The sequence below is a fragment of the Muscardinus avellanarius genome (genome assembly GCF_963383645.1).
Source record: "Muscardinus avellanarius genome assembly, chromosome: 4".
Lineage (NCBI taxonomy): Eukaryota > Metazoa > Chordata > Mammalia > Rodentia > Gliridae > Muscardinus > Muscardinus avellanarius.
The window spans coordinates 72,022,802-72,031,246 of record NC_137789.1 but is presented as its reverse complement, the minus strand read 5'-3'; positions in this window follow the sequence as shown (position 1 = coordinate 72,031,246).

The window sequence follows — 8,445 nt, the reverse complement described above, 5'->3', positions numbered from 1 at the left end:
ATTCCACTCTTATCATTGTGACTATCTCTAGCTCTGACAGACAACCCCTCAAGGTCTATTTAGTTAAGTGTAGAGTCTATTAATATGGGGAGAAAAAGTAGTTGAAAGGAGAAGGGAGGAACTGAGCCACAGGGAAGAGAATTCAGCAATGCCCTCTGTAGTCCTATAGCCAAACATCCTCATTTACAGATGTATCCGAGAGGTACAGAAGAGCCCCCACTTTGTACTGGGTAGCTAAGCATTCATGGATTCGTAGAACATAAGCAGCTTAGAGATGAAACTCGCCTTGTTTTATACACCTGACAACTAAGATCAGAGAGAGTACCCAAGGACTTGAGTGGCTTCAGAGCTCCTCCCACTCTGCAGTCACATTTGGGGTAACCTACATCTTACAGAAAACTGTGTAATCCTTGTAAGCAGTATTTACCAATCGTAATGTTGAATTCATTTCTCTGCTGGCAAGGAATATTTTTTAAGCACAGTGAAGTGTAAGTACAAATACCTGCCAATGCTGAAAATTAATTTATGTCATGTTTTCCTACAAGATGAAACAGTGATCATTCTTTCTCACCCACAATAACTGTGGCTCGTTATCCAAGATAACTTAACGAGCATATGTTGGAATGTACTTTACATTTTTATTTTGCGTAGTTCTAGAAATAAAAATAATTGAGGGAGGTCATGGTAAAGATGAAGCAGGAGATGGGATAGGAAGAAAGCGAGAAGAATGGGAAGCAACTTGAAATGAGGATGGGCTAGCAGAGAGGGCACGATAAAGCCAAAACCCTGGAAAATGAGTGTTCGGAATGAAGGTCAAGTTCGATTTTGAATGTGATTTTGAAAAATGTCCATTATAGGCCAAAATTTTGCTGGTGGACATCAGCAGGTTTTCTAAGGTAACTAATTCCTCACCAGTTATTAATGAACCAGTGGAACCCTCAGAGCATGCCAGCTTACTTTAAAGAAAAATAAGTCTCGAGATCGGGAATAGAAGAGTCTTCAAGAAGAGCCAAATGGCATTAAGCTATAGCCTGCTAACAAGACTCATTAAAGCGCTCCGCTAAACTTAGCCATGGAAATAAGTCCAAGCTAAAGATATCATACTCCCCATTCCCTTTTGTACTATTTTCATGGGCAGATATATTCAGGATTGGATAAAGGGATGGTATTCTGGTAAGATAGTTGTTTTTATCCCACTGGCATGCCACATAGACTAAACAGAAGCAGGAATCAGTAGGAGGACACAAATGGCAAGGAGAATAATACAAAATAACTGGCATTTGTGCATCAATTTACAACAAGCTGCTTTCACATCCATTGTCTTATTTGGGTCTAGAGAGGTTAGATATGTCCTGAGATGGGCTAATACTAGGGATTGGATCACTTCAGAACCATTCTAACTCCCATCACTGGGCCTCTCCCTTTTGACATTTCCCATGCTCCTTTGAGGCAAGGGTTCTGCATATGATGCAGGTACAATACTCCCCCCTCATCCATGGAGCATGCGATACAAGACCCGAGTAGAGGCCTGAAACTTCAGATAGTACCAGCTCTACTATACCATAGGCTTGTTTTTTCTATTTCTTACCATATATCTTAGGAACCTTAGCATATGATTTTTTTTCTTTCCATACTAAGTAGAACTTTCATTTTTTCACTCAAAGAAGGCACTTTACAGACACTCTCAAGCATGTTCAAATGGCCAGAATCACTCTTCTTAGATATTGGGGCCATTTGTAAGAGAAGAGTTTTTTGAGCACAGTAAAAGTTTACCTAAAAACTGACAGCTACAGCCGAGCGTGGTGGCGCACGCTTGTAATCCCCGCGCTTGGTTCGAAGCCAGCCGCGCGTGCTGGCTTAGGAGACCCTGTTTCCAAATAAAAATTTAAAAATAGGTCTGGGAGTGTAGCCCAGAGGTAGAAGGGCTTCCAGGAACCCCAGTACCACCCCCCCCCAAAAAAAAACCTGACAGCTACTGAGCAGCTTACCAGTGGGAAATGTGAACCTCATGGAGGCAGTAGACAAAGGGACAATTTGTGTCCCAGGTAGGATCAAGTAGGGCTGTACAAGATTTTGTCACACTGCACAGAATGTCATACAATTTAAAACTTCTCAGTAGTTTGTTTCTGGAATTTTCCATGTACTCTTTTCAGACCAGGATTGACCCCATTGAAACAATTGATAAGGGAGAACTACTGTACTACCATTTGCTTGAGACTTTCTCTTCTCTCAGAAAGAGAGAGAGAGAGAGAGAGAGAGAGAGAGAGAGAGAGAGAGAAGAGAGAGACAGAGAGACAGAGAGACAGAGTCAGAGACAGGGAATAGGCCATCTACTTGGAAGGCCACAGATTGTGACAAAAACAGTAGTATTTGGAGCCAACCTCCATGGTATCAACCTTCTGATTTGTCAAACAACTTGCTCATTCAGCAGCTTCCTGCTCAGGACAGAGGTAGCCTCCCAATTCTGAAGCCTCCTATCCCTGGCAGGGGCAGCAGCTGTCTTAGTCTTGCCCCTAGTTTGAGGGACACCCTCTCTTCCTGCCTCACTTAAATAGAATGAATTCCCTGGGCTGTAACAAAGAATTTCAGTTAATATACCCAAATCATGGAATTCCAACCTAGTGTTCCTTTCACCACCTCTCACCACAAGGTGGAGAATAATGCAAATTATATACCTGGTTCAGAATTTTGGAAGGTCTAACAATTCTGAAAACTGTGTTTAAATTACTGTATAGTAAAGATAGCAATAGACTAATTGGCAGGAGGACTCGCCCTAGATATGACTCAAATTTGGGGCAAATTACTATCTCTATAGTATAGTTGTAAGTGTCCTTAAAGAACACACACACATACACACACACACACACACACGCACACACCAGTGATTTATATAATCCCTCAGGGTTCCAGGATTCTGTGATTCTATAAGGAAAAAAGACATCGTTATCCATCTATATGTCTTAGGCACTAAGAGATGCCCATTTCTCACTGAACAGAAGTAAACTATACAATCTCAGCTCAAGCTTGAGAAATTTAAGAGACCTACTTATTTTTTGAAGCTAGATTTTTATGAACAAAAATTCTCACGAATCTCTGTGTAAAGAGAGACTAAAAAGAAATCTTAGAGCTGGACATGGTGGTATGTCCCTATGGTCACAACTATTTAGGAAGCTGAGGTGGAAAAATTGCTTCAGCTATGTTTGAGATTAACTTGGGCAACATAGAGAGTTCTCGTCTAAAAAAAAAGAAAAAGAAAAGAAAGAAAGAAATCTCAGAATCCTAGTCCTAACAGGTTAGAGCTAGACCTTAGAGAGTATTAGAAGCTCAAATCTTCATTTTGCAAACAAGGAAGTTACACTCAGTGGAGCAAAGCAACATTGGGAGTCGGTGGTCCTGCCTATACTCGCCATGCATCAGTTTCTAGGGTATTTGTTTTAATATGATGAAGTGATCAAGATGCTGGGGATCACTGGCAGAAAATGTGAAGTATGGACAATGGATCCTTTTTCCACCACTGGCAAATTTCACCTCAAACCTGAAATTAAATCTGTGTCATAGATATTTGATATGTATGCCCATGTATGTCGAATTGTTAAATAGTTACTCAACTGACACAATAAATGTGATTGTTGGTAAAAAAAAAAGTGAAAATAAGTTAAATAATTAAAATAAAATGACCAATCATTACCTTCACAAAAATGTGAGAAATTTGGTAATTTCATTGGTGATGGGAATTGTTTTAACATGAAAGAAATGATTGAAGAACTGATGGTTGGAAGGAAGACATCTTTTCAATACTTATATTTTAGCTACAAAATTCTGTCTACTTCCAAATTTTCTGAGAAAAAATTATTATCATTTCAACTTAAACCTTTATTTTTCAGAGATCTGAAATGAAGAGTACTATGTATAGAGTGGCTGATTTTTCTATGTAACTTTACATAAAGCAGATGTATACAGCTTTTACATGAAATAAAGTAATCAATACATATATATATATTTATTATTAAATATAAACAAATAATAAATAAATGAATGAATGAATAAACATAAAGTTACAGGTTTAGCTACCAAAACATTAGCATAAAGTGTTTTTTACTGGAATTATAACTGTATGTAGGTATTTGTTAATATATATAATTGCACTATCCTTATGTAAAAATGACTGCTTTGTTAGAATAACATGCAATATTAACATAGCTTTCCAAGTGATATTGACACATGTTTGTTCCATCTTAATTAGCCTATTTTGCTACCACATTCAGGTGTCAATGTAATGGTCTGATCCATATGATTGCATCCTCAAACACATAGTAGTTAAGTGTAATGAAATATTTTTCTATAATATTACCACTGATAATTCAGAAGCTTTTTATCTTATTACTACATCTCACATTCAATAGCATGTTCATGTGTCAAAATTGCAAAAGTAAATGAGACTTCAGTCTTTCAGCACATTATTCAGCATCCTTTACTGATTTGCACACTTGATGAACACCCACTCTATGCTGGGCACAATGGGAGATATTCCAATCTGGAGAATGGGGGGCACAGACCCCACTTGTGTGGAGCATGCTACCTAAAAGTGAAGACAGAGCAGTGCAGAGGTGGTTGCACTTCAAGATGATGTGTGATGGGATAACTATGGGGTCAGGTGTGTTGAGGGCTCCTGGGACTCACAGGGGCAATGAGTCCTGAGCTAAGCTCTGAAGGTTAAGTGTTCTCACTAAAGCAGAGATATGAGAGAGCTTTTTAGGAGAGAGTGCTTATGAATCAAGGCACAGATGGACATTTTAGAGGGTGTGGCATATTTGAACAATGGGTCAGTTCAAGTAGGAGTGTGAAATTAAGCAAACATGTGTTTTCTGATTTTAATATTTTCACCTTCCATGAGTAAAAAAGCTAACAGACTGGGAGAAGTGTCAGAACAAAAGAAAATAATACAAATTTCAGTTACTGTTTTCTGGAGAGTGGAGAGTACATTGAGCCAGCTAAATGCCTCTCTAACCCTTTGGCTTTGTAAAGTCTTCCACAATATCACCACCAAGAACAGATGCAGGACATTTGGGAGATGAAAATTTGATTGAAATCTTAAATTTTTCTTGAAAATATAATTTAGCATGTTTGAACTAAAAATGTTTATTTTTTAAAATGCATAGTAATGAATAGCATCAATAGAAATAAATGTTTAAATACATTTCTTAAAACTTTTGTATTAGATTAACATCATACATTTGTTACAGAAATTAAATTAATAGAGAATGGGGTAGTGGCCTGGATAATAACATCAAAAAGTTATATAAGTCCAAGTTACTGCAACCTGTGAGTGCTACCTTATAGAGCAAAAGGAATCTTATAGATGTAATGAAATTGAGGATCTTCAGAAGGGAAGATGATCCTGGATTATCTGAGGGACTGTAAAGGTAATCATAAATGTCCTTGTGCAAGAGAAAGCAGAGGGAGGTTTGACTACAAAGGAAAGCAATACAATGGCATAAGCAAGATGCTGCTTAGAAGCTAAGGAATGGAGGCCATGAGCCAAGGAATGAAAATAGCCTCTACAAGTCTCTGGAAAAGATGAGAAACATATTTTTTTCCTGGGGAGGTCAGAGAAACTGTCAGAAAAACCAACCCTGCTGATACCTTAACTTTAGCACAGTGAAACTAATTTCATACTTTTGATTTCCAGAAATGTAAGCAAATAATTTTCATTGTTTTAAGCTATTAAATTTGTGACAATGTTACAGTGGCAATAGGAAAATACAAAAAGTAAATGAATAATTTTATAAAATTTTAAAACAAGAGAGTGGACACTCATGTATTAGAGGAAAATTACTATACCTGGGCTGCCATTCTTTGTATGCTTATGTGTGGTACTGGGGATTGAACCCAGGGACATTTTACCACTGACCTATACCCCAAGGTCTATTTTATTTTTATTCTGAAACAGTCTCACTTGGTTGATGAGAGCTCACTACTTACATAAGTTGTTCTTGAATCTGTGATCATCCTGTCTCAGCCTCCCAAGTACTGGAATTACAGGTGTACATCACCACACCAGTCCTAGGCAGCTATTCCTAAAGTACATGCCACAATTCCTGTTTTAACTTTACGATGCATTTTTAACTAAAATTAATGAAATGTTGAAGTTTGTAAAAAAAAACATACCAAATCACTGTACAAACTTCCAAAAAAGAAGACAGAGAACCAAGGGTGGGAAAATTAAAGTTTAATACTATAATTTATTCAAGCTTGTCTCATTCACTAAATATGTTGAAAAATTACATTAAAAGCTAGCAATAAGGTATTGCTTAAATATTTATAATTGCTTGCCTTGTAAGAAGATTCCTATTAAAGTTATACTTTTAATTATCACTTATTGAGTCTTTGAAGACAAAGCAGTGAAATACTTTCTTGAGCTACCTCAAGAATTCACATTCAACAAAACTAGATAAAAAAAAATCAACAAATCCCAACAAAGTCATTAATGCAATGTAGAAGTACATATACAGTGAGTAGGGAATAAAAGCCCAGAAGAGTGGCATATTTATAGCACACTTCAATTTTTAAATATTTAATTTCATGATATGAAAAATAATTTTAATAATGAAAAATTGGCCCATCCAGAATATCTTTTTTCTTTTTTTCATGATATGGGGCACTGAACCCAGTGCCTCATCCATGCTAGGCAAGCACTCTTTCACTGAGCTACATCCCCAGGCCCAGAATATCTTTTTAGAATAAGGTAATTTAACCAGTGATGCAGCCATGTTGGCATCACATCATCTTTCTGGATAATATGCAAGGTAATTTGGAAAAAGGTACATATAAAATGATAAATGATACCAATATTAATTCTTTATGTATATACTATGAAATACAGATGAAAGCATTTTAGAGAAGGTTATTTTTAAAATCTTTTTAAAATTTTTATTGGTGCCTTATATTCATACATCATATTGGGGTAAAGCACTTGTGTGTAGAGGCATGAGCACATCACTGATTTAACCCCTACCCAATTCCCACCCCATTCCCTCCCCGTCTCTCCCTCCCTTGCTCGGCTTAGTGGTTGACTTCGATATGTTTAAGTACATTGTGTATTTTAGAGATTTTCCTATTTCCCCCTCCTTTCTCCTCCTTTAGGCTGTCTTGTTTGCTCCTCCATAGGATTTCCTTTTTCATCTAGAGTTCCTCCTATGACCCATTTCTCCCTAACTCTCACATATTAGGGAAAACATCTGATTTCTTATTTTTTGTGACTGACTAATCTCACTTAGCATAATGTCCTCCAGTTCCATCCATTTCCCTGAAAATGATGTAATTGAGTTTTTTTTTTGATGGCTGAGTAAAATTCCATTGTGTACATATCCCACAGTTTTGTAATCCATTCATCTGTTGATGGACATCTTGGCTGGTTCCAGAGTTTGGCTATGGTGAATTGTGCAGCTATGAACATAGATACACATGCATTAGTTTGGTAGTTTGGTTTCTTTTCTTTTGGGAAGATACCCAGAAGTGGTATTCCTGGATCAAATGGTAGATTTGTTCCCATTCTTCTGAGGATTCTCCATACTGTTTTCCAAAGTGGTTGCACTAATTTGCAATCCCACCAACAATGTCTTGGGGTTCCCACTTCTCCACATCCTCGCCAGCATCTGAGAACTATGGCTATGACATATGACTCTGGAAATTTGAAGTGTTCCTAACTGGTACTAAGAAAAAAATGGAAATGAGTAACGTGATTTGCCCATTATGGTCATCATTGAATATCATCCTCCTTTTCTTTTGAGAAGAACTACTAATGATAGGATATGGTGGTAAATATTACAAAAATAACAAGTTTATAAACCAGCACTGAACACATTAATCAAGATATCAAGATATATTTGTTTGAAAGATAAACAGTCTTTTTTTATTTGACAATATATTTTATATCTTCCAGTTGTCATTTTGCCCTACCTGCTTAATTAATGAAGGGCAATAATATCTTAGAAAAAAGTTCTGAGATATCCTATAAATTGTATATATTAGAAAGACATGGAATTTACCAATCTACCTTGGGTAGTAAAATAAATAGGCCTTGAGTGAAAATGGACACTTCATGGCCATCAGATTTCACCAGCACCAGTACACATAGACAGAAATTATGTATAATGAAAGAAAGACAATTTTTTGTGCTCTTGGATTTGATAATCAGGAGTTAGAGGAAACATAAGCTTACAAACATACAAAGCTAGAAGAGTGAGAGAGTGAAATGAAGGTAAAAATGGAAATAAATCTATCTATCTATCTATCTTTCTATATATATACACATAAACACACACACACACACACACACACATATATATATATATATATATATATATATATATATATGTGTGTAGACTTTATACATACACTTTGTTCATACACTTCACAAACATATAAAGGTAGAAAATGTGAATG